The following is a 26,644-nucleotide window of genomic DNA, read 5'->3' on the forward strand; positions in this document are numbered from 1 at the left end:
CTTGCATTTGTTCTTCACTTTTTAGGAGTCCAGTCCCTTTAAGAAAAATGCTGCAAACAATGACTCATCTCCTCTAAGAAATGAACTTTCAAAAAAAGAAACATTTTTCCTATACTTTTTGGGAGATATTCCAACCTCCTAAAGCCTGCTAATGTGCCTGTTCAAAAACATCTGCTCAAGAAAACCATGATCATCATCAGAAACACAACTTGTCTGTAATGACAATTTTGACTTCACCCTGTCCTAAGTTATCTACCTGTCAGTCTTATTTTTTCTTTTACTTTAAGCTCATTAACGGTAAAAATCATCATCAGTTTCATATCACCCTATCTGCGTAAGGATGAGCTCTGAAAACTCTCTGGGTTCAAATACCAAGGTAATTTGTCCTCTTCCAGTCTTAGAGCATCCATTTACCATCTGATTATCACTTATATCTGGAGCTACTGAATATGCTATAATTTCTCTGTGTGTGCACGTGCTCAGTCGTGTCCGCCTCTTTACAATCCCATGGACTATAGCCCACCAGGCTCCTCTGTCCATGGAATCTTCCAGGCAAGAATACTGGAGCAGGTTGCCATTTCCTTCTCCAGGGGATCTTCCTGACCCAGGAATCGAACATACATCTCTTGTTCCTCCTGCATTGGCAGGCGGATTCTTTACCCACTGCACCACCTGGGAAGCCCTATGCGATAATTTACTTTTAATGATATAATTACCTTGTGAAGCACAAATGTTGAAATGCTTACAACCCTATGAAACAAGAATGTGCTTTACAATTTGTGCAAAATGTAACGTAAAAACAGTGCTCACATACAATGCGAACAGAAAGGCAGTTTATGCACTAGTTTGTAACACAGTCAGCTTTGCCTGATGGTAGAGGTGACCAGATGAATAATCTTAGAAAGGAAAATGCACAGAAAGTGAGATTACAGGTTCCAAAGTTTCTACTGTCAGACACTACAATTCTTACACAGTTCATCTGTGATGCCCAAGCTCTATCTAAACTCACTTCAAAGTCTTCAAGTAAAATGACTTTTATTTTTATTTTCTAAATGTACTAAAAAGATTCAAGAGACACAAGTCTGAAAGTAAGAAGTAAAGCTGATTCAGTGACTTATTTCTAGAACATCCTGGTTGCATGATATCAATGTTCACCTTCGTCTCAGCAATGAATCAATATTTTATAGATAGTCCTTTAGGACAATGCAGAGAACACAGGTTAAAAAAAAGTAGAGAGAGGGACTTCCCTAGTGGTCCAGCAGTGAAGAATCCACCTTGCCATGCAGGGTATGAGGGTTCAATCCCTGGTCGAGGAACTAAGATCCCACATGCCTCAGAGCAACTGAGCCTGCTCGCAACTAGAGACTCCATGAGCGGCAAGGGAAGATCCTGCATGATGCAGTAAAGATTCTGTGAGCTGCAACTAAGACTTACTTGATGCAGCCAAATAAATAAATAATTTTTTTTTTTAAGTAGAGAGAGAAAGAGGAGCCAAACTTGCCTAAACAGAATAGAGTTTTTAAAAAGCTTATGAACTTTCTAACAGTATAAGTCCTAAGGGAAGAGAGAATTGCAGAAAATAAGAAAATGCAAACAGTAGGCAGATAATAAACCTAAAAAGCATCCCCTTTGGGCTAGGAACGAAGTGTTTTAAATTCTATCTTTTAAATATTTAAGGACACATGTAGGGTTGAAGATGAAAAGCTTCAGGGAACTGGAGTTTGATGAGTCCATTAGAACGTAAGCTCCATGAGGGCGGGGATTTTGTTTTTTCAGTGTCCTTTTCCCAACACCTGTAACCAGTCCCTGGCACATAGTAAGTGCTTGGAAAATAACTGCTAATAGACAAAGTGCCCAGCCTACTCCTGTTGTGACCAGGAAAACTGGGTCTCAGGCATAACCTCCCAGACTCGGCTTGGTGACCATTCTGGGGTCTCATATCAGAAGAAACGCAATGCCCTAAAGAGGGTAAGACTACGTCAAGTTAGAGAAAAGCCAATTTCAGTATTTAAATGAAGCCAAGACAAACAACTAGAGCTTAACCTGGGGGGAAAAAAAAAAGGTAGAAAATTCCAGAAAGAAAGGACTGAAGACAAAGAATGGTGATCAGACCAATGGAGAAGGAAGAAATCGGCTGCACATTTCAGGAGAAGCAAATACAGGGAGAAGACCCTTTAAATGCATATGGAATCTCCCTCAAGATATTTCTCACCCTCTCCTGCTCTTCCAAATCTTGGACCACCACCTTCTAGATGCAGGGTTTCCTTTCCAGGGAAGGCTGACATATTTTCAAGCTCTGAAATCTTAGGATTATAGAATCCAAATAAGAAGAAGGGGCTTTAGAAATCCTCTAATCCAGCGCTTATTTGAATAAATGAAGCCCAGGGAGGTTAAGAACGTACCCAAGGTCACATAGCCGGTTATTAGTCAACATCAGGGCTGCCCCTACTTAATTTTGCCATTGCCCCTAGCATTCCTCAGGGTCACACATCTTCAATATCCATGTGAGATTTTCCTTCTCCACTCAGAGCAGGGAAAATGTTTCCTGAGAGCTCTGGGAGGGAGCCCGAGGGTGGGGAGAGCAAGCAGCTTGTTTGCTATCGTAGATTTCACAATATTCCACCCCCCACCCCCCTGCCAATTTTATTCCCCAATCCTTGCACCTTCGTCCTGCAGCTCACTTTGGAATATTTAAATATTTAAGAACTATGAGTTGCCTGCAAGCTCTCTGAAGTCTCTGGAGGGAAGAACAGATACCAATCCAAATAAATAAATTCCATCTCCCTGGGAGGCTCCTGTGCTGGGGAACAAGCTTCACAGGAGGCTTGCTCACCCTGGTCCCCCGCATCATGGCAATAGTCATCCAGTCACGGAACTGTAAAATATTCAACGTGTTCGATCAAAAATGTATGAAATCGTAAAGCCAAAGGATTATGTGTGTGTGCCTGAAATGAACATCTGGTGGAAATTAAGACCATGAGCATAATTTGCAGAGCTGTCTACCTTTTAGTGGCTTGCCCCATTCTTTTCTTCTTCTGTGTACTATGCTTAGTCGCTGTTATGTCTGAATCTTTGTGACCCCATAGACTGTAGCCCGCCAGGCTACTCTGTCCGTGGGAATTATCCAGGCAAGAACACTGGAGTGGGTTGACATGCCCTCCTCCAGGGGACCTTCCCAAGCCAGAGATTGAACCCAGGTCTCCTGTATTGCAGGCAGATTGTTTCAAGTCTGAGCCACCAGGGAAGCCCTAATCTGATTCAAATCTATAGAGTCATGAGCTACATTAGGTATCCAACACAATACTGTCAACAAATGATAGACACTTGAATGTCATCTGTCTTTTGGTTTTGTCACACTGTTAAATGAATAGAGGAATTGCAGAATTAAATGAATATAGCTGAAATTTGGTGACCATTCTAGCACATGGTAAGCTGAAATGTCACCTTCAATTTAAGAAACTCTCTAAGAATATCTGTACACAAAAACAGGACTAAAACTTTCAGAAGTTATTTTTTCTCTTATAAGTGATTTCTTAATTCAACATATTTTAAGCTACTACTGAAAATCAATTGCTTTCCTGTTTGAGTTTTGGCTGGAGTGGCTTGTTCATTGTTGAGTGTGTAACATGTGTGCAAATACAGTATGTGTCTATTTTAAAATTTTGGTTATATGTGGTAAAATTAAATACAGAATTTTCAGAATTGTGAAAAGACCATGCCTTGAAATATTTAAACCATTCGAAGTCTTAAAAATATAAAAATATCCATACTATATTTCTGTTTAATGACCATATATATCTGAACCTAAGAGTTCTGTCTACTTTCCATACTCAGAACATTATTGAGAATTTGGAAGGAAATAAGAGACCTCTCATTAACCAAAACACCTCATGTACTGGGTGGGAATGTGAACTGGTGCAACCACTATGCAAAGCAGTATAGAGATTCCTCAAAAAGTAAGATTTACCATATGATCCAGTTATCACACTTCTGGGTATTTATCTAAAAAATATGAAAACACTAATTAGAAAAGAAATATGCACCCTTCTGTTCATCCTGGCATTATTCATGGTAGCCAAGATATGGAAGCAACCTAAGTGCCCATCAATGAATAAAGGGAAAAAAATGTGATACGCAAACACATACTGGAATACTACTCAGCCATAAAAAAGGAAAGAAATCTTGCCATATGTGATGACACAGATGGTCCTTGAGGGTATTACACTTAGTGAAATAAGTCTGATGGAGAAAAATACCATATGATTTCACTCATATGGGGAGAATAAAAAAACTAACTAAATGAACAAACCAAACAAAAACAAACACATAGGTGCAAAGATACAAAGAACAGAGTAGTGGTTACCAGATGGGGAGGAGCGGGCAGGATGAAATAGGTATGGTGATGGATGAAAGCAAAATTCTTGGTGGTGAGCATGCTGTAGGGTATACAGAAGTTGGAAAATAATGTACACATGAAACATAAAATATTATAAACCAATGCTACTTCAATAAAAAAATAAATGAAAAAAAAAACAGCTCCAAATTATAGGTACATTATTTATAAAAGCCCTTTGAGTGAGAAACTAATTTTTCTTTCTTATGCATAATTCTAACAATATAGGTGATATAGGATATAAACTCTAATGAAGCAAGTCAATAAGCTCTGAAATGCAAATGAATATATTCCATCTGAAATGGACAGGTTGTACAATTAATTCAATGTATAATAAGCAGCACAAGAATTTTATCTTAACGTGGACCCTCAGAAGATGAGCTGTGCAAATGATTCAGAAAACAAAGGCAAGAGGATGGCCCAAGCACACAGCCATCCAGGGATGCCCAGTGTCTCACAACCTTACTACATCCAAGGTGGCATCCCGAGACAGAGATGCTCAGAGGGAAAGCTCAGCGAGGTCAGAGCACCGGGGAGATGAGTGGGTCTGGGCGGGAGAAGGAGCTTCTGGGAGTCACGGGCGTGGAGGGATGGGTGGGTGGTGGGCCAGAGAGGGAGAGCCTGAGGTCAGGATGAGCTTTATTTAGGATGCAGGACTCAAGGAGGAGCCAGAAAAAAGGGAGACAGACATTGGAAATAAGAGAAATAATGGCAACAACGAAGGCAAAGCATGGGAGGGAGGGTGTGAAAGGCACAAGGAACTGAATCACTTTTTCCCGGGCTCCTTCGAATCCCCTGACCTGGTTGCTTCCATCTTGAGAGACATTTACAACCATGCTCCTCAAAGTCGGTCCTCAGACCAGAGGAGTGAGCATCACCTGGGCGCTGGCTTGCTGACTCTCTCCCCACCCAGACCTACCCAATCACGACCTGCACATTAACAAAAGTGCAGGTGATGCTAAGTCAAGTTTGAGACCCGCTGACTTAAAGCGGTGGTTATGAACGTAGGCATTGAAGTGAGATAGCTCTGGGTTCCAATCCAGTTCTACCTTGACCCCTCCATACGTGCCCTTTGGCCCTAAGCCTCAGTTCTCCTCTGTAGAACAGAGATAATGATAGTATTATATCTCAGGGGCCCTGGGAAAACCTAAGCGAGGTCATGTAAGGAAAAAGCATGGCCTTAAGGCTGGCAAACGGTAATGATATTGTTTTTGTTCATCCCTTCCAGCCACCTTGGATAACGGCTCTGTTCTGTCTGCATCTGAGCCCCTGTAGGGAATGAGTTCACTAAAGATGGGGAACACTCATTCAATCATGCGATCTGTACCCAGGTGTGCAATACTGAGATGAAACCCTCAACACAGCACGTGCTGACATGAACCCAGGGCTGGGACATGGGCCAGTCAATGACCCACAGCAAACAGGAAAGCGCTTTCTTCGACTCTGTGTACACAAAAGCCAGTTATAAATGGGTTATGAACTTGCTTGGGATTAAAGGATCAACTTTCAGAAGAGAATAAGCAAGTAACGAGGTGAAATACACTCCTCTTTCAAAACCTCCTGCATCAGTGTATGGCCGTGAGAAAGTGGGACAGAGGTCCTTTGGAACCCACATCCAGCTGCTGTACCCCTCCCTCTGGAGGCCAACCACCCCGAGATGCTTCACCCTAGGGATGAAGTTTAATGCTCAGAAAAAGCACCTAAATCAAATCACACCACAAGAAGAGTTTCTTCATTTTCGGCAAAACTCCAATAATGAAGTGGCTGATTTCATCGCATGCACCTTAATTTCCTGTGTTGGCAAAAAGAGCATATACAGAAACCCCAGCAGGCTTGTAATAGGAGGACGAGTCTTTCTGCTTGCATTATTAGATATGGGGGGGGCGGGGGGAACAGAACTTAGAACACAGAACACCCACTTCTGTTGTGAATAATAATGGCAAGAGTATTTTATGCAGCTAAGTTCTGATATAAAGAATCCACAGGCCATTTCAAGGCATTCAAGCAGCTCACATCTGTGGAACAGCCACTGCGCAGTGGGTGCTGGACCCAGGTGCCTCATTGAGCACCCCCTACAGAGGAAGGGGGCCCCAGAACACAGTGTCAGGGTCCCATGGGATAAAGCACAGGCTTTAAGTCAAGGCCCCAGAACCCAGGGGCAGAAGGTCAGAGGAGGCTTCTGGGAAAATCTCCTTTGAGATCACTTCCCTGGCAAGCAGGGGAAGGCAGAATATTTCAGGGAGGGGTCCCAGCAAAAAGAGTGGCATGAAAGACCCTGAAGGGGAGGCTGAGGAGCTGGGCTTTAGCCTTTAATCAGTGGGAAACTATGCAAAGTTTGGTTTTGTTTTCCTCTTGGTTTGGCTTCCCTGGTAGCTCAGATGGTAAAGAATCTGCCCGCAAGGTGGGAGACCAGAGTTCGATCCCTGGGTTGGGAAGACCCCTGGAGAAGGGAAAGGCTACCCACTCTGGTAATCTGGCCTGGAGAATCCATGGACAGAGGAGCCTGGCAAGCTAGTCCATGGGGTCACAAAGAGTCGGACACGACTGAGCGACTCTCACTCACTCAGTCACTTCTCTTGCTTTAGCAAGGTCATTCTGAAGATCGATAGGACAGCAGAGGACATGGGGCAAAAGGGTGATACCATGATCCAGGTAAGGGGAAGGGGCAGGGAGGCCCAGGAGGTGTGGGGACAGAAGCATCCTTTCAGAGACTGACTCAGCTGTCTTGGTGACCTGTAGGGAGAGTGACCATGCAGCTTCTGGCTTAGAGGGAAAAACTGCAGGAAAGTTCCAGGTCGGGGAATTCGCCTGGTCACAGGGCAGCCCTCATATTAGTGTATTAATACTCCTGGCAACAAAGAGCTGCCTCCGGTGGTCGCTCCCACAGCTTTCCATGCAGCCTCTGACCCTGAACACTGCTGCTCTCTTGGACATCCTTGCAAAAGCCAACAGCCCTCTTCTATGGATATAGTTTCTGAACTGTAAAGTTTTAAATGACCTTAGGTGTTGACAAAGATTTTCATTCCGAATGGAAATTCAAAAATCTTACTTGTTTCTTGTTACCAAGAAACAAGATGTCCTAAAAGTACCAGCAGAGCTATCTGTGTGCCCTGAGTGCAAGAGACGTGAGCTGGGCGCTTTGACTGAATGCTGCTTGGAATAGTGTCCTTGTGGCTCCAGAGTTAGCATTTCCTTGGGGGAGGACGAGAATTGTCCAGGAGGAAACAAGATGAGCAAGCCGCCTCTCTGTGCCCACCTGTGTCACCTTCTCAGAGGAGAGACAAAGATGATTACTCCTGGCAGGACACCCACTACTTGGCTTCCCAAGAGTCCTCCTGGGCTGATGAATAGACGCAGTCCCAATATGCCGAGCTCATGCTGCTTCGCCCCAGGATTGGGAGGATCACTGATACTCTGCAGATTTTCTCAGCAGGAACACCACCAGCATTTTGGCCAGGGCCATGCTCTACCTTACCACATGGACTCTCCCCCATTACAGGGCATTTACAGTTGTGGCCACATCCCCTCAAACGCCAGCCATAGTTATTACAAAAACCAGAATCACAACCAAGCATTTCCAAAAGCCCCCAGGGTTGCACTCAGTCTGATTGAGAACCATGGCAGTGTTCACCGATGAGGCTCATCTCTATAAATATTCTGTTTTTCCACCTGATAAAAATAATTACTGCCCCTACTGGTCCATCTGATACAGTATAAAGAAACCATCTTTAAAATAAAGAAATAAAAACAAAAAAAGAAACCATCCTTTTTTCAGCACAAGCAAATCACCAAACTAAATTACAAACAGACCACAGTTGTCTCTAGAGCTTTACAAGAATAATATGGCATTATTTTCTTGGAGAACAAAAAAAATGAAATACAGCCCCAAACCTAGAAACTAGAGTGAGATTTAAAAAATAAATAAATAAATCCTGAAAAATCAGAGGTTCTATAAATTAAACTTAAAGAATCAGAGGACCAAGGTAAAGAACCCTCAAAACAAAGACCATACAAAAGGAACACTGATGATTTATATTGGGTTGGCCACAAAGTTCGTTTGGGTTTTTCCATAAGATGTTACGGGAAAACCCGAACTTTTTGGCCAACCTAATATTTCCACATGGATTAATAATAGGAAAGAAATAAAACTTGACCTTCTGAACTCCACCTCCACACATGTGATACAATGATTGAAGTACTTTGTATTGTGAATATGCTATTAATTCCAAGGCTTCAAGTGCTTAACGTTTAGACAGGAGTACCTTCTAGACTGTAGGCTGAATTGTTAGTATTAAGCTTTCTGTAACCATAAAGTAAGTTATTTTGCTTTTAATAAAAAAAAAAAATGCAATCATTCCAAAACCAAAAAACATGCCCAAGGGTACCTACAGAAGTATGCAACGACTAGCACATACTGGCAGGAACATTCCAGTGTTTGACATCTACAAATCCTTCGGAAGCATGCTCAGACAAATGATACTTAAGGAAGAAAAAAAAAAACAACTGCATTTAGATTTATAGGAAGGGTTGTCACTTACTTCAAATTTCTGTACAATCCTTGTTCCTTTAAGTTAAAGGGGGGGAAAAATCACACTGTAATTCCTTATTTTTCTAATTAAAAAAATAAAACACGTTATATCCTCTTATTCAGCTTTGGTTGTCCTCAAGTATTCTCTGTGCGTCTCCTTTCAAAGAATACTACTTTCAAATTCTAAACAAAAAGCAAAATATCAAAAGTTAGCCCAAGGAACACTGTACAAAATCAAATACCGCAACGCAAACAAGGCAACTGCATCTATCAGAAGTGATGATTCAGAAGAGGATAAATTTAGAATGGTGCTTTCCAAATGGCGTTTGGGTGCCAAATGTAATAAAACAGGTGAAGGCTACATCCCAAAAGTTTCTCTGAAAAAAGATCGCCAAAATATTATCAACAAGTGTCTTCTTTTTGAAGCTGTCGGTCCCTTGGTGTCCTTGATGCTGAACTTCCGCAAGCTGGCCTTGGTGTGGCCATCCATTCCTGGGTAAATCCAAGTAAAACCTGAGGACACTTCAGCCTCTAAGGACGCTGTCAGAAGCAGTGGAGCAATTCCACATGAGACGGGCCTTTTATGGCCTGAACTGGGAGAGCCTTGATCTCAGCTCATCTACCAGAAATAGCTCCTGAAACTCAGAGGGGCCCATCAGCTGTTGCAACAGGCCTGGCCAGTGGCAACCTCAAGTGCAATAAGAATTGTCACATTGTCTTTCAGCTTATTTTACAGAGAAACTAAAAATGCAACAGTCATCTCCTGAACAGGCTACAACCATACAGAACTGAATAGGCAAATGCTTTTCTAATGCTAGTCTTGGGATTATAAAAGAACACATAAGCACTGATAAAGCTCAGACACCAACATTCAGAAAGTAACATACGCATACATGTATAAACAATATGCTATAAAGGCATATATCTCTTTACAAGTTTACAAGTGGTACGGACATCTGTTTCTCCCCATTTCCAAAAAGAGAAATTTCCGATAGAAAATGAGTCATCAGAAGAAAGAATTGCCCTGGAAGTAATTTCTCTAAAACAACACAAATGTTTTGTCTTAAAACCAAAGACCATGCTCTGAATGGATGGATCTCGCTTCAGATGGAGCTCAGGTTGTTCAACTCACTCAAAGACCAGAAGAAACCTAACTAAGGTGGGGGGGGGGGGGGGGAAGAACTGTCGGCACGACCACTTCTTAAAAGGCTATTTATGTTTTTTTAGGTATTCAAACTAACATTACAACCCTGCTTATAAAAATACTTACAACTGTGGGTGTCCTTGTCATTGGGAAGATTAACAGAATGCCTTAATTGTTCATTCTAACTTCAGCATAAAGCATAGAACTCAGAATTCTGTGCTGCTTGGGGGCAGGCAGCTGGCTGCTAGTTCTCTGACCCTCCAGCGGCACCAGTCAGCAGAGGCTCCCAGAGCAGGACCTGAATTCCAGTTAGTCATTAACCCTGCAGGACAATGCCTCTTTCTAAACAGTCTTGTGGCCAGGTGAAGAAGGCAGATACCCTGGGCAGCTGTAATGATTAAACACCGGCTTCGTGAATGTGTTGCGCAAGGGTTAAAGATGCTTTGTCCAAAAATTTTTTTTAATCACCTCAAGATGACAAACAAAGCTTCACAGCATGACTCCTTTCTAATCTCCATCCCCATGGGGCCTCACTTAATTTTTCCTTCAACTAATTTTGCTTTTTACCCTTTCTAAATTCTATTTGACTTTGTTTTATATATTTATATATGCTGCTTTAAACTCCTCCTGGAGCAAGCAGGGTAAAAATAAATAAAAACTTAGGTGAAACTAAACTACTGAGGTCTTTCTTTTAAGAAGAGAGGAGACAATGAATCACTGCTACCACAATGATGCAGGCTTTTTTTCCCAAAACAGATTCACTCCCACAAAATAAACATCTAACTTTTGGATGCCTCTGAGGTTATTGTTCTCTGCTGCAACAGAATTGGCCTAGCTCAATGCATTGGAGTCTAATAGATTAATTCTTCTCAAGAGCATCTTTTTTACATGCTTTTTATCTTTGTTCAAAGTCCAGTTAATTCTACCTGTGCAATGTGTTTAAATACTTTTTTCTTTTTTTTTTTCCTGACTGCATCCTGAAATTAGGAAACTCTTATCATACACACTTCTTTCCCAAAATATGACAGTATCAGAACTGATATGCATGGCAGCAGATTTAATGGTACACCCATGAAGAAAAGTGAAATATCACATTTTATAAATTAATATAAGAACTAGACTTAGACCTCTCCAAAATATTTATTTATAATATTTATAATTATTTCTCATTTGCTATTATTTAATACTAGAATTATAATAACCATATGGTAGTCTATCATTCTTACTAGTGTCAGGCGAGTGTATGCTCCTCGGTTTTTGTCTCGTCACAACAAAGATTTGGAGTGACGGACATTAAAGCCCTCGGCGTGTCACAGCTCTCGGGTCTTGGACAGACCATGTTATAGCTCTTAGACAAATCAGTGTTACAGCTCTGTTTTATTTAGAAGATAGCAGGAAAACCCATCCTCGAGGCGTGAGGGCACATCGACCCAAAGAGGCGAAGAGAAGAGCGCCCCAGCGTGCAGGAGAAAGAGCGAGCAAGCTAGCTTTGGCTCCTCTTTTTATATGTTTCTCTGTCCCTGGGCCTGTCCTATGTACATTGGGCCAGCCAGGAGTGCTGTTTGTTTTACCTGAGGTCCTCACTCCGGGCCTCGGACCTTCCTTTGCTCTATTTTCGCGGGCTTTTCCCTTCCAGGGCTTTTAGCCACCGCCATTTTGGACTCCCTTTCCCTATTTTGATTACCTAACACTAGTAATTTCATTATATCAGCTTTAGCATGACTTTTAATCTGGCTTTTGTGGGCTAATCTAAAAACTATGACTACATGACATTGGTCTTAAGAGAAACTACATTCTATGGAAACTATTTTATAATAATAGTGAACATGTGGAAACCAAAATTAAAACACAATGCTTTTACAATCATGACAAAAATAACTTGATACAAACTTAACATATACAGATTCTGCATGCTGAAAATTTTAAAATGCTGATAAAATATAACCAAGGAGACCTTAATAAACAAATACACATATACTCTGTTCATGGGTTGGAAGAGTCAACATAGTCAAGATGTCAGTTCTCCCCTAAAATGATCTCTAGATTTAATGCGATCCCTATCAACATGCCAGGGAGAATTTTTGGTAGAAAAAGATAAGCTTATTCTCAAATTTATAGGAAGAGAGGCAGACCTTAGTGTAGCTAAAACAATCTTGAAAAAAAAAGAATAAAATGAGAGTAATCTATCCCATATTAAGCCTTACTAAAAAGCTATAATAATAGATTAGAATAAAGAATCCTGAAATGGACCACACAAATATAACTAATTTTTGACATAAGACACCATTTCAACAAATGGTTCTGGAGCAAATGGACAGACATAGACCAAAATAAACAAACAAAAAAACTCTTACATCTAATCTTCACACCTTATATAAAAATTAGCCAAAGTGAAGCATGGAGTGTAAAATATAAAACTATGTTACTTTTAGGCAGGGAAAAAAACAGGAGAAAAGCCTTCAGGACCTAGATGAGTTCTTGTTCTCAACACCAAAAGCACTCAGTGTCTTAGACCTGGACTTCCCTGGTGGTCCAGTGGTTAAGAATTGACCTGCCAATGCAGGGGAACACAGGTTCGATCCCTGGTCCAGTAAGATCCAACGTGCTTCAGGGCAACTAAGCCCATGTGCCACAATTAAGAGTCCATGCTCTAGAGCCCATGCTCTGCAACAAGAGAAGCCACCACAATGGGAAGCCAGAGCACCACACCTAGAAAGCAGTTCTGGCTCACTGCAACTAGAGAAAGCCCACGTGCGGAAACAAAGGCCAAGAGCAGCCAAAATTAAAATAAATACATTTTTTAAAAAGAATATAAACCAAAGTTTTAAAAAAAACACAACTCATAAAAGGGAAAAATAATGGGTTAGATTCATCACAATGCAAAATCTCCGCTTTTTCAGAAGATCACATTAAGAGGATGAAAAGACATGCTAGGGAATGGGAGAAAATATTTGTGGTTACATATCCGAAAAAGGACAGCTATAAAGAACACAGGAAGAACTCTCAAAATCAATAGCAAGAAAAAAGAAAAGAAAGAAAAGAAAAAACCCCAATCAGTCCAATTAAAAAATGGGCAAAAGATACAATGAGGCATTTCACCAAAGATGATGAAAGACAGATGGCAAATTTCACGTTGAACATAAAAAGATGTTCAACGCCATTAGCCATTCAAGAAATGCAAATTAAAACAATGAGATATCCTTACACACCTATCAGAATGGCAAACATTAAAAAAAAAAAAACTGACTACACTGGCAAGGAGAAACTCAACCACACATCACTGGTGGGGAAATAAAATGGTGCAGCTACTCTGGGAAACAGTTTGGCAGTTTCTTCAAAAACTAAACCTGCCAAACCAAACTACCACATGGCCCGGGAACTGCACTCCTGAACATCTATTCCAGAGAAATGGAAACTTATTTTCATAAAAATCCTGAATACAAATGTTCCTAGTAGCTTTATTCACAATAGACAAAACCTGAAAATGAGCAAGATGTCTTTGATGGATGAACAGCTAAATAAAAACTTGGTGTGGCCATACCATGGAAGTCTGCTCAGAAATAAAATGGAACAATCTACTGATACCTGCAGCAACCTGGAAGAATGTCCAGGGAACTGTGCTGAGAGAAAGAATGCTGATCCCCAAAGTTTAGATGCTGTGGGTTGCACTTCTACAACATTCCCTGAAAGATAACTGTGCAGACGTGGAGGACGTAGCAGAGGCTAGGGCTGGGGTGACAGGGCTGTAACAGCAGCAAGGACAGTTCTTCCCCTGTTCTACCAACTGCATCAAACCCAGTACCCTGGCGATAATGGTATTTTAGTTACCACTGGGGCTGAATGGGTCAAAAGTACACAGCACTCACTCTCTCTGTAGTAATTCTTACAAGCACATCTGAATCTATTATCTCAAAATTAAAAGTCTAAACATCTTTTAAAAATCTACTTCAAATGAAACTTCCAAATGCAACCCATTTGTAACTGGGTTACTGACCATAATTGTACTCTGAGTAAATCTAAGTGGATTTGCCTGTCATCAATGCCACCCTAAGAAATTCAAATTGGAAACATTTCTTTTCCCTTACAAGATGGAAAGTCATAGTCCTAAGTAAAATATTTCATACAGAAGAAGAAATGGAAAGCATTGCTTTCCAACTGAGCATGTTTATATAGCAGGTTGTCTGGATACTGGAAAGAGCATCTCTAATTCCTGGGGCCTATCTAATAAACAACAGGATCCCTCCCCTTCATTTTCAGCAGTTCAATCCACTGCTCAACATGATTTTCAAAACCTGGTCAACCACTGAGAAACAAGAAAACTATTCAGAGAGGGAGGAGACCTGGCCATCTCAAAATTTCATCCCACTACAAACACAGAAAAATAGGTTTTTAGAGTCAAGAGTTCTATAGTCTTGGAGGTATCATTCTTGAAAATAAAAGGACAAGATCAAAATCTAGCCTTCTGCATGGTGGGACAGGACGTCTGAGGGTCATTCAGTGCTCTTTATCCTCTCAGATGCCAGAACGTTAAACTTAGATCCAAACGCCCTGAATGACCCTCCTGAGAGCCAAACTAATTTGTGCTGGACTTTTGTGTTAGAAAGATGAGCTCTGGGGAAGCCGCGTAATGCAGGTATAAGATGAAGCTTGTCTTCAGTTCACTGAACGAGGGCTTCCCGAGCCCAGGAATATCCATGCTCCTCCCTCTCTTATCTCCAGCCCCCCAAGTTCCTCCTGCCCACCTCTACCTTCAAGCCGGTGCACACCTTATTTCTCCCTTCGTCATCACTCATCTTCCACAACCACTGTCTCCTCTCCCACCCGACCCCAGTCAGGTTTACAATGGGATTCCAGCTCCCTCCATATCCCGGGAGCTGCTCCCCCAACCATGGGCCCTCCTGGTGGACCTGGCCTCTATATAGTCTGACATCCTCTGCCCACTTCCACAGCCACCAAATCTCTGCTTCTCCCAGAGTGAGTTCTGTAACCCCCTCAGCAGAATTCCGAATGGTGCTGATCCCCGGGAGTTCAGAAAACCAGGATATGAGACAGGAGACAAATGATGCTATGCTCCTCCCCTCCCATCGTGACCCTGGCCCCTGCTTTGCTGGCTGATCACAGCCTCACACCCTTCCTTCCAGCCAGGACCACATCCTGCTGCCTGGAGCTCAGCCTTCCTCCCTGCTTTCTACTTCCTCACCCCTTCTCTCAGCTGCCTCTCGTCAGAACTACTGCAAGAGCCTCCAGCTGCATTTCCCTCCTCAAACTCATCCTCTCCGCTCCTTCCAGAATGTGTATCAAGCAGCCTGACTGACTGCATCACTCTGGGGGGAATCTCCCAACTCGCCCCACCAGCAGTTCTCAGCATGGAATGGGCTTGTGGTGTCTCCCTGGGCAGCCAGTTACTTCTCCTAGATGGAGGCTCATGTGACAAGCTCTGTGAATTTGAGGTTCTTGAAGAGTAAATGTGAGCATGTCCCCACAAAAGACTCACTTTCACCCTCCTGTAGATATTCATCAGGAAGAGGGGAAAGGGATCAGGTTACACATGAATCCTGGGGCAATTGCACTTGACTCACAAGAGTCCCTTGGAGAGCAAAGAGGTCAAACCAGTCCATTCTAAAGGAAATCAACCCTGAATATTCACTGGAAGGACTGAGGCTGAAGCTGAAGCTCCAATCCTTTGGCCACCCAATGGCGAAGAGCCTACTCATTGGAAAAGACCCTGAAGGGGGGAAAGATTGAGGGCAAGAAGAAAAGGAGTGACAGATGATGAGATGGTTGGATGGCATCACCAACTCACAGAACATGAGTTTGAGCAAACTCAGGAAGATGGTGAACGACAGGGAAGCCTGGCATGCTGCAGTCCATGGGGTTGCAAAGAGTGGGACACAACTGAGCGACTGAACATCAACAACAGAGATGATCTCGTGGACCACGATCTGCAGTGACTTACGGTGACGGATGTGTGGCTGACAGCTGTGTGATTCGAAAAGGTTGTCATGTCTTGTTCATGACCAACTTCACGTTTGGATATATCCAGGATCCTGTGACACATGCATACAACATCCATGTGCTGGTGACAAACAGGGGGTTGAGGGTGGCTGGCCTGCTGGGTAATTCCAAAGTCCCTACTGTGACTCGGCCCCTCCTATCTCTTCAGTCCTACGTCCCAGCACCCCTCCACCCCAGAGGTGACCACCAGAAACCACATTGACTGGGGTTGCTGATGTGGTTGAGACCAACCACACAGGCTGGTCTCAGAATTCCTTCCCTCCCTTGTCACTTAGAAAATCCCTCATTATCCTTTAAGGCTCAGCTGACTCTACTTCTCGATGAGCCCGTCCTAACATGCTCTGTGAATTCTAGCCTCTAGACTGCTCGTGTCCAAAGGGCAGGGGCCCCATCTGTCTCTGCATCCATGGAATCCAGCAGTGTCCATCACTCCCTACACATAATAAATGTCTGTGACATGCCTTTAGGTCTCTTTCTAATTTTAATTCAGTGACATGCTCCTCTTTTTTTTCCAGGAGTAACCAATCGATACTGACTACCCCTCTGGAGATAGAAAGTGACAACAGTGACAAAGTGGCTCCTCACTGTATAAGCAGGGAATGAAGGAGGTGGAGCCAGCTCATAGGCTTTTGGGCAGAAGCCTCACTGTCCAGTTTTCCCTCTATGAAGCGCCTATTTCTGAAGAGAGGAGGATGTCAGAATTTCAGCCAGAACTGTCATTGCGCAGAAAGTAAAACAAAGTTCTCCGCCTGACTGCTCCTGCCTTCTGCAAAGTTCCGCTTTCTAAATGGCGATGAACTTGAGCAATCAAGAGAAGTATTTAAGCCGCGCCTTTCCAGGGGTTGAGAACGTAAGCACCAGGGTCTGAAGTCTGTCCTCATTTCTGCTATGATGGGTCCAGCCTTGGAATCACTTTCTTTTTCTCCATATAACTTGGGAACTAGACTTGGAATCACTTTCTTTTTCTCCATAAACTTGGGATTTCGACATCTGTGAGTAAAGACCAAAACAAACCCCATCATCTTGTAACACCTACACTAATACACCCCCATGACTCTGAGCTTGGGCTGCCTGGACCATGGACAAATAAATTTTTACTGTGGGTAGATTTTTAAAAAGCAAAAAGGGTTTTTTTTGTGTGTGTGTGGTTAACAGTATTTTTCAACCAATAAAGCACCCTCTCCCAGTTAGTCTAAATCAATCAATCAATCAATGTCTGTCTGTCTGTCTCCCTCTCAAAGCTTAGGGAGAGCTTCACTGGTTTGGAGGACAATATTTCGAGCTCCAAGGTCATGTGTAGGTCACTGGCTTGGAACACCAGATGAGCAAGCCAAGCCCTCTCTCCCAGGCTGCAGCTTCAAGAGCAATGGGTGTGGAGCAACGCACAGCAGGAGCAGAACGGCTGGCCTCATGGTCCAGATGAAATGTGAGTTTGCTGGGAGAGAGGGGGAGGCCTGGCCCGTGTTTTATGAGTCCTGGCTGCGGGCACACAGCCTCTCACAGGGCTGGACCAGCATTGCATTCCTGGACACCGCACTCAGAGTCTTGAGAGTAATCGGAGATGTACAGAGTGTGACCTACTCTATTTTGGCTGCTATAGATTGAAAAGTATGGGATTGCTGTCGATTCATCGCATGGCAGAAATGCAGTAATCGGAGGACACTGGCTCAGAGGAATACGATACAGCAGTGCAGGGAGGCGCCTGTACACGGGAGAAGACCCAGAGGCTCTTTCCCTTCCATGAGGGGGCCGACAACACAAAACGTAGTACCAAAAGGGGTTCCCTTGAGAAATATCGTAAGACATCCTTTATACGTGAAGTCTAAAAAGAAAGAAACAGATGAACCTACCGACAAAACAGAAAGAGACTCACAGACTTAGAGAACAAACTTATGGTCGCCAGTGGGAGGGATGTGGGGAAGGGATAGTTAGGGAGTTTGGGATGGACATGAACACACCACATATTTAAAACAGATAACCAACAAGGACCTACAGTACAGCACAGGGAACTGTGCTTAATGTTATGGGGCAGCCTGGATGGGAGTTTGGGGAAGAATGGATACATGTGTATGTATGGCTGAGCCCCTTCACTGATTGTTAATCGGCTATATCCCAATACAAAATCAAAAATCAAAAAAAGAAGGGGGTTTCCTTGGCTAACTCCAAACAACAAGACAGAATGGATGGCCCTGACTTCTGCATGAAAACACGACGTCCCTGTGGTCCTCCTTGGGATGCTGTGTAAGAGTCCATCTCTGCACCGGGTTACAGAGGAGAACCGGGAGCAACATCCAGGCCCCAGAGATACTCCGAGGACACAAAGAACGGGGCTGCTCACTCTGTAACCACGTCCCCCAGCCTCTGCACACCCCGAGACCCCACACAGCCCGAGGAGGGGGCACAGTGCATACGCTCTGCCCACCACCGGGTTTCCGTCATCAAGACCATTCTCCTTCTGCTCCAGAAACACAACTCTAAGTGATGGCTGCACACTTCGGCCAACCCACAGAAGCCTAATAAACCTGTAATAAAGTGGAACCACAGTACAATAATTCTATAAAGCTGAACCACTATGCATTGTAGCTTCAAGTGTGTCTGTGGCTCCCGCTGGACATCCTGGCAGCACAGTGGTGGTAACTTCCTACACTAAGGATAATGCAGACACGGTTGATTTGGGGGCTGGGGTGACGGCACTGAGGAGGGCCCTGTCTGGATGTCTAAGTGTGGGAGAACAGGGTTGGAGTGTGGGGTCCACCGAGTAGGCAACATCGGGGCAGGGCTGGGTGGGGGTTGGGGGTGCATGTGAGTTCAGGAGGAGGAATTTCTGGGGTAGGTGGACGATGCTAAAAACCAAAAAGTTTCAAGAAAAGAAAACAAGGGAATGATATGGAGATCCACTGATTAAGTTCTGAAACAGAGTTTACTTTCTGATCGTTCTCATTTCACAGCCTCAGGTGACAACTTGGTCTCAGTCCGGAGGCCAGAGAAGTGCTGGTCTAGGTTGACTCCAAGGTCCGGTTTGGTTCTGTGACTGAGGCAAAGCACTGTCTCTTAGTCATCAGAGAAAAGTGGAGGGAATTATGAGAAAGAGGAGTATAATATAGATAGTGGAAAGGGATCCAAGAAGAGATCAAGTGGGTGAGCACCAGGCGTTCCAGAGTGAGAAGTATTTATGAGACAGCAAGACAGGAAATAAAGATAAAAACCCTGGATCACACCTCAGCTCCTTCAAACAGGGACTCACTCGGTCTAGAGCAGACAATCCCTTCAAAGACCTCAAAGTCATCTGCTGGACTTGTTATACCAGCGTGGACTCCTTAGTAGCATCCATGGAGAAAACTCCCCTCAGAGGCTCTATTAGAAATGTCTGGTAACCTCATCTGTGGGATGGAACACACACACTGCATCAGAGCGAAGAGAAGAGAAACATGTTGGCAGATACATCCTCAAAGGATGATGCTTATTTAGGAGTTCTTCCAGGTTCTTCCCAGGACTTCCCTGGTGACTCAGACTGTAAAGTGTCTGCCTACAATGCAGGAGACCCGGGTTCAATCCCTGGGTCAGGAAGATCTCCTGGAGAAAGAAATGGCAACCCACTCCAGTATTCTTGCCTGGAAAATCCCATGGATGGAGAAGCCTGGTCCATGGGGTCGCAGAGATTCGGACACGACTGAGCCACTTGACTTTCCAGGTTCTCCCAAGTCCTTAGCATGGCCCACATTCCCACCTTGGTGCCCAGGGAATGTGAATTCCACCAGGACAAAGATTTTTGTCTGTTGTGTAGATGATTTCATTTCTGGTAACCCAGAACAGTGCCTCACTCACTTCAGTCACTCAGTCATGTCTGACACTTTGTGACCCCATGGACTGCAACACACCAGGCTTCTCTGCCATCACCAACTGAATGGCAAGCCACTTCAGTATTCTTGCCTTGAGAACACCATGAACAGTATGAAAACAAACAGTACCTAGCTGGTAAAGAATCCTCCTGCAATGCGGGAGACCTGGGTTAAATCCCTGGGTTGGGAAGATCCCCTGGAAAGGGAAAGGCTACCCACTCCAGTATTCTGGCCTGGAGAATTCCATGGACTAGTTCATGGGGTCGCAAAAAGTTGGACATGACTGAGTGACTTTCACTTTCAAGACACAGTAAAAGCTCAATAAATGTTTGTTGGAGGAAAGGGATGAATAATATCTATTTTACAGGGAAAGTACCAGACAGAGTTTTTTTTAAAAGTAAAAAAGTTTTTTCGTTACCCCTCACTGCTCCCCCCGCAGTCCCTAGTCTGTGATCACAGTCCTGCTCGCTTCAACAAGATAGTTTCACAAGCCTGAATTAGTTCACCTCCTTTCCACATACCAAAATCTTTGGGGAAGAGTTTCCTTATTAGATGAGGGCTGATTTCCCTGCAGGGCTTCCTGGCAAAGGCCTCAGTGCATTCTGATCTTTTAGCATCACTTATGCAAATCCATGGCACCTGGACTCCCCGCACCGGGAGGCCTGGCTTGCAGGCCTTTTTGTAAGCTAATTGCATGGTGAGCCCTTAAGACAGGACCGCTTTCCCCACCGAGTCACACTCCTAACTGGGCCCTCCCTAAATATTTTCTGCTGATGGCCAAGTGGGCAAGCTTGGCCTTTTTCTCCCTAGAAACACGATCCTGCTTTCTATACCAACAAGTATTAATTCAAATCCCCAGTGGGCAGTCCAGGATATGAAAATTACAGTAATCTAATCTTGTAGAGGAAGATGCATGAATCATCATTACACGGTCTGACAAAGAGCTAAGTGATTAATCCCAGGCTGCACAGAGGCTGGGGTCCACAGCCATGGCTTCCTGGGGGCTACAAACCAAACAAGGGGACCCACCCAGCAAACATCAGAGAGGACAGCATGGTGTTCCTCCCAAGGGCACATGCTGGAAGTCTCCTCATTGTTTGGAAAATTCTGTGACTGAGGGGCCAGAGGAGCTGCAACCTGGGGCTCAAAACTCTTATCTTCTAATTCCAAGTGTCAACTGCTTAGGCTCTGAGGTTTAATTTTAAGTAGAAACTGGGAGGTTTGCAGAATAATGGCTTCTCAGCAAGTGACTGGAAACTCTAATGGTCTCCAGGGAAAACAAAAGACTATGGCCAGGACAAGAAAGGCCACTAACCAGGATGTACTCTGCACCACATCACAGGAATCTACCTCGCTGAAGGAAGGTCCTGACCTTGTCCTGAAACTTTCAGAAAGAACACTGGAGCTCCCAGCTTCCACCCAGAAACCACAGCCCCAACACCCTGGGAAACTTGGTCAGGGCGCCCGCAGCCCTGAACCATCACTCCACTTTCTTTCCCCCCCCTCCCCTCACTTTTTCTCTTACACAGCTGTGTTCAATTTTCTGTCCTTGGGGTTTTTAAAGGAACATTTATTCTAGGGCCAGGATTCTCCAGTTTTATGGTTATACAACTCCCTCCCAGGGCCAAAGAATGTTTGAAAAGCCTAAACCCGGCAGAGAGAGTTAGTAATAGTATCCAAATGAAAGTGAAAAGTCCAGACTTGTTCCAATTTCGATTCAGCCGCTTACTTGATTATATTGTACCTTCTGTTTGCCCTTCAAGACGCTTGCTACCTACTGTTTTTAAGTCAGAATATAAGTAGGGTGTATATATGTCTGTGTGCATGCATGTCTTTGTGTCTATGAGGGCATGTGTGTGTCTCTGTCTTGGTGTATATATGTCTCTGTGTATGTTTGTGTGTGTCTGGGACCAGGTAAGGTACAGAGAAGTCCAAAAGTGTATTTATATTCTTCCACAGTTACTGTTTCCTACTTGACGGTAAATTTTATTTGAAATAAGACATTCATCATAAATTGGATTGAATAAAAGATCACAAAGAATGATGCCTGAAGGATATTTATGGGCTTGTTTATTTTTCCTGCAGAGAGAGCCAGACAGTACTAGGTTTTTGGTAGTAGGACAGCAGTTTTTTTTGTTTTTTTTTTTTTAAAGAACCCTAGTTTTTACTTAAACAGTCAAACTAGTGGCATTGTTAGCTAAAATGCCCAAAGCTAAGTACATTATCAACATTCAAAAAGCAGAGCCCACTCCCCTCACCAAACATATACAAACATACACACACACCACCCCCCCAACCCCACCAAGAAAAGAGCACAAGGCCCCTACGAGGCTTCTAAAATGCAGCCAAAAGGAGTAATCTCAGAAAATCCAGAAGTCCTTACCTGGCTTCTCCTCTCTTCCTGTTACCTAGAGTCCCAAACCTCAGAGAAATCTGCCCAAAGGCTCTGTCTACACAGGTTCAGGAACATCCCCCCCCCCCTTTTTTTTTAGGCCCTGGAGTCTCCCAAGGGCCAGCCGCTGGCCTCATACACACCCCACCTCCCCAGTCTGATGGACAAAGCAAAGTTCAGTCTCCCGGGCTGAGGTCTGTGACACAGCACACACCACCCACATGAGAGGTCTGGCTGCGGCCCAAGGCAAACAAGACGATTTTGAGAAACAAAGTTATTTGCACAGACCCACCCTTGCGCAGAGAAAATGGAATCAGTTTTCCTCCATGGATGGATCTGAAATGCTATCAGTAGCACCTGCTAAATACAGTCCGGTCCCCTGCAAACGATTACAAGACACCTGGACACTAACCTTGAGACCTGAGCATGATGAGGGACCAGGGCAGACTGCTCTCAGGGGCCGCGGTGAGCAGGGCACACCAAGACTTTCTCTTTTGACCGGCTTCTCTTGCTCTTTTAAGATCAAGATAATCACAGTGCCCTTTAGCCCGGCCTTGTAGGCAAAATGACAGGTTAAGGTTCAAATGATTCCTTCCAGATAACCAGACTCTTATTGTCCCATAAGTAGAAGTTAGCAGAGCTCTCTAAACCCAGGGCAGAGGACAGCTGGAAAAAAAAAAAGATTCTGGACTCATGGTTTCTTTGAAGCTGGTGATTTCCTCAAGTAGGGCAAACTCCTGATAGTGATTTCTCATAATAATTAAAAACCCTGTGGATCTGTGCTTGAGAACAAAGATGCTTCTTTCAGAAGAAGATTGTTTTCATGAAAGTAACCCTGAAAAATTCTTCCCTCAAAATCCTGAAACCACACGCCCTCTACATGCACAAGGAAATACAACCAAACAACAATAGCCACATCAAAATAAGTTTTCAAACCACACTTACAAGGAAAAAGTCCTTACAAGAAGGCTTTTAGCAGAGCTTGAAAGACCAGCGTATTTTCTCATATCACATCAAACCAGTTAGGAAACACTGGGTTTTAAAACTAAGGTTTTATGATCAGCCACTTACATTCCATATAAGAAAAGGCAGAAATGTGAGCTGAGAGAGGTCAGATACAACTTTCAAAATCCAACTTACCAAAGTGTGCAGGGCTGTGCACGTGCGCACACACACACACTCCTTATAAAAAAGAAAACAAACACCACTTGGGGCTCATCCAAAATGCACAGTCTTTAATCATGGTCTCAAGACATGATGTTTGCCCAAAACATCCAAAGTGCTTAACAGCCTAAGGAGTAGTTCAAGTTCTCAAGTTTGTTACTTGAAGGACCATGTGTCTTAAACAGTTGCTTTCACACAATCTACATGAATAAAGCAGCATTGGGGAAAGAATGCACTGATGCAAATAGTAAGGTCCATGGTTCATACACCTTTGAGGCTTTCTAGCTCTAGTGATTTGTGTACAAGGATGACCTGCCTGGAAATACACTCATTCTTCACCCTCAAAAGGCCAGCTGCCCATGTGGCATTCCTATAAATAGGCTTATAAAACTGTACCAAACTCAGACATTCCTAGGTGCACCTTTTGAGAAAATCACCCTATTCCCTCCACCTCACTTCAGGATCGGCTGTAGTCTTGGGAGCCCCAAAGTTGGGATCCACTGATGTCTGAAGAGCCGTGAGGCAGTGATGTAGGAACAGCCAGGACTTTGCTCTAAAAAGACCTACATGGCCTCTATTAACAAAAGCTTGTAGGATGTCTTTTCTTTTTAATCTGATTTCAAATGAAGATTATTTGTTTTTAACTTTCTTAATTTTTTATTGAAGTATAGTTGATTTACCATGTTAGGTTAGTTTCTGGTTACAGCAAAGTGATTCAGTTATACATATATATATATATATATATTTATCCCTTTTCAGATTCTTTTCCATTATAGGTTATTATAAGATATTGAATATAGTTTCCTGTGCTATACAGTATAGCCTTGTTGGTTATCTATTTTACATATAGTAGTTTGTACCTGTTAATCTCTAATTCGCAATTTATCCCACCCCCTTTTCCCCTTCGGTAACCATAAGTTTGTTTTTTATGTCTGTGAGTCTATTTCTCTTTGCAAATAAGTTCCTTTGTATCATTTTTTTTAGATTCCACACATAAGTGATATCATATGATACTTGTCTTTCTCTGACTTACTTCACTTAATATGATATTCTCTAGAGCCATCCATGTTGCTGCAAATAGCAATATTTCATTCTTTTTTATGGCAGAGTAATATTCTGTTGTATATATGTACCATATCTTCTTTATCCACTCATGTGTCGATGAACATTTAGGATGTTTTCATGTCTTGGCAAATCGTAAATAGTGCTGCTATGAACAATGGGATGCATGTATCTTTTCACAGGAGAGTTTTTGTCTTTTCCAGATATATGCCCAGAAATTGGAGTGTTCAGTCATATAGTAGCTCTTGCTGTTGCTCTATTTTTAGTTTTTTAAGGAACTTTCACACTGCTTTCCAAAGTGACTGTACTGATTTACATTCCCACCAACAGTGTTGGAGGGTTCCCTTTTCTCCACACCTTCTCCAGCTCAAATAAAAATCTTTTAAACAATTCAACCTAAACTTCAAAAAAATCATGTCAATAAAGTCCTTCTCTCAGCTTTCTCCCAATCAAAATAATAAAAGAAAATCAAAATCATCAGAGGACCCTCCTCTGGACTCCAGCCCAGCACCACCCTCCTGCCCCACCTCTACCTACAATGGGCAATGTCCCAGATATAGGACTCACACCCATAAGAGTTGGCCCCATGGAAGAGATGACCTCAAACCCTACCAGCGCTTGGCGTTTCAGCCAAGCAGGGAATGATCCAGGAGCAACTTCCCCCAGAGTGTGGCTCATCAGAATTTCTAGAAACAGCTGCCTCATGGCTTCCACTGCTTTTCTGCACACCCCTTCTCAATCCACTCTGGTCTGGGGTCCCCACCTTTGAACTACCCTCATCCTGGTCACCTGGGCTCAAGGACCCCACCCTCTCCCACTTCCTGCCTCCCTGGCTGGCTGCCTCTCCTCTACCCCATCCCACCCTGAGCCTCTTTAACAAACTCTTTCTCTCTGTTGTCATCCTTTCAGATGAACTTACTTGTTACCTAAAACCCATCTATAGTCAGAGTTGCTCCTCAGAGTTCTGGTGTCATGTTCAACTATCTACTTAATACCTCTTTTGGATATTCGACAGGTACCTCAAACTTTTTATATCCACAACAGAAATCTTAAGTCTCAAAGCTGGCCTTCCTCATGAACAAACAAATGCAAAAAGAAAAACAAAGAAAACCCTCCTCCCCCCAGTCTTTCCTCTCCTTCTCAGAAGTTGCCAGGATTTGGGAGTCATGCTTTCTGCCCTCCTAGTCCTCACTCCCCAAATCTCAACTATCACCAGTGTTGACAGCTGTACCTCCAAGAAACATTCTTTTTCTTATATACAGCAGCTTTATTGATACATAATTCACACACCATACAATTCACCAGTTTAAAGTGTACTAGTCAATGGTTTTTAGTATATTTGTGGAGCTGTACAACCATTATCAAATCAGTTTTAGACTGATTGTCATCACCCGCAAAGGAAACCACATACCCATCAGCAGTCACTCTCAATTTCCCCTACAACAATCCAGTCTTGGGCAGCCATTAATCTACTTTATGTCTCTATAGATTTGCCTGTTCTGGAAACTTCATATAAATGGAATCATATAATACACAGTCATTTGTGTCTGGTTTCTTTCAGCAAGTATATTTCCAATACTCATCTTTGTCATAGGATGTATCAGTATTCCCATTTATAGTTAAATAGCATCCTATCATATGAATATACAACATTTTGTTTGTTCATCAGTTAATGGATATTTGGATTGTTTTCATTCTTTGGCAGTTGTGTATAATACTGCTATAAGATGCAAACTATTACATATAGGATGGACAAATGACAGGGTCCTACTGTATAGCACAGGGAACTATATTTAATATCTTGTGATAAACCATAATGAAAAGAATATAAAAAAGTATATATATGTATAACTGAATCTTTTTGCTTTATAGGAGAAATTAACCAAACATTGTAAATCAACTATATTTCAATAAAATTTAAAAAGTAATACTGCTATGTTATGTTTTTGTATAGAAAAATGCTTTCATTTCTATTGGGCATACACCTAGGAGTGGATATGGTGGGTCATAACGTAAAATCTATGTTTAACTATGTTAAGAACTGCCAAACTGCTTTCCAAAGCAGCTTCTTGGGAAAGATTCTGCATTCCTACCAGCCACGTATGAG

At 43.0% G+C, this 26,644-nt stretch overlaps 1 protein-coding gene across 3 annotated transcripts in view; it reads right to left on the reverse strand.

Annotated features, from left to right (window-relative positions):
• Window positions 1–26,644, reverse strand: part of SVIL (supervillin) — a 255,470-nt gene that overhangs the window by 156,924 nt on the left and 71,902 nt on the right. Inside the window, exon 1 of one of the 3 annotated variants that reach the window (XM_043884804.1) lies at window positions 8,932–9,476. The exons of the other annotated variants lie outside the window; for them this stretch is intronic. The gene's annotated coding sequence lies outside the window, so the exon portion shown is untranslated. Of the gene's footprint in view, window positions 1–8,931; window positions 9,477–26,644 lie in introns of those variants that run through there. 3 annotated transcript variants of the gene reach the window in all.

The sequence above is a fragment of the Cervus elaphus genome, chromosome 23, assembly GCF_910594005.1.
Source record: "Cervus elaphus chromosome 23, mCerEla1.1, whole genome shotgun sequence".
NCBI classification, from domain to species: domain Eukaryota; kingdom Metazoa; phylum Chordata; class Mammalia; order Artiodactyla; family Cervidae; genus Cervus; species Cervus elaphus.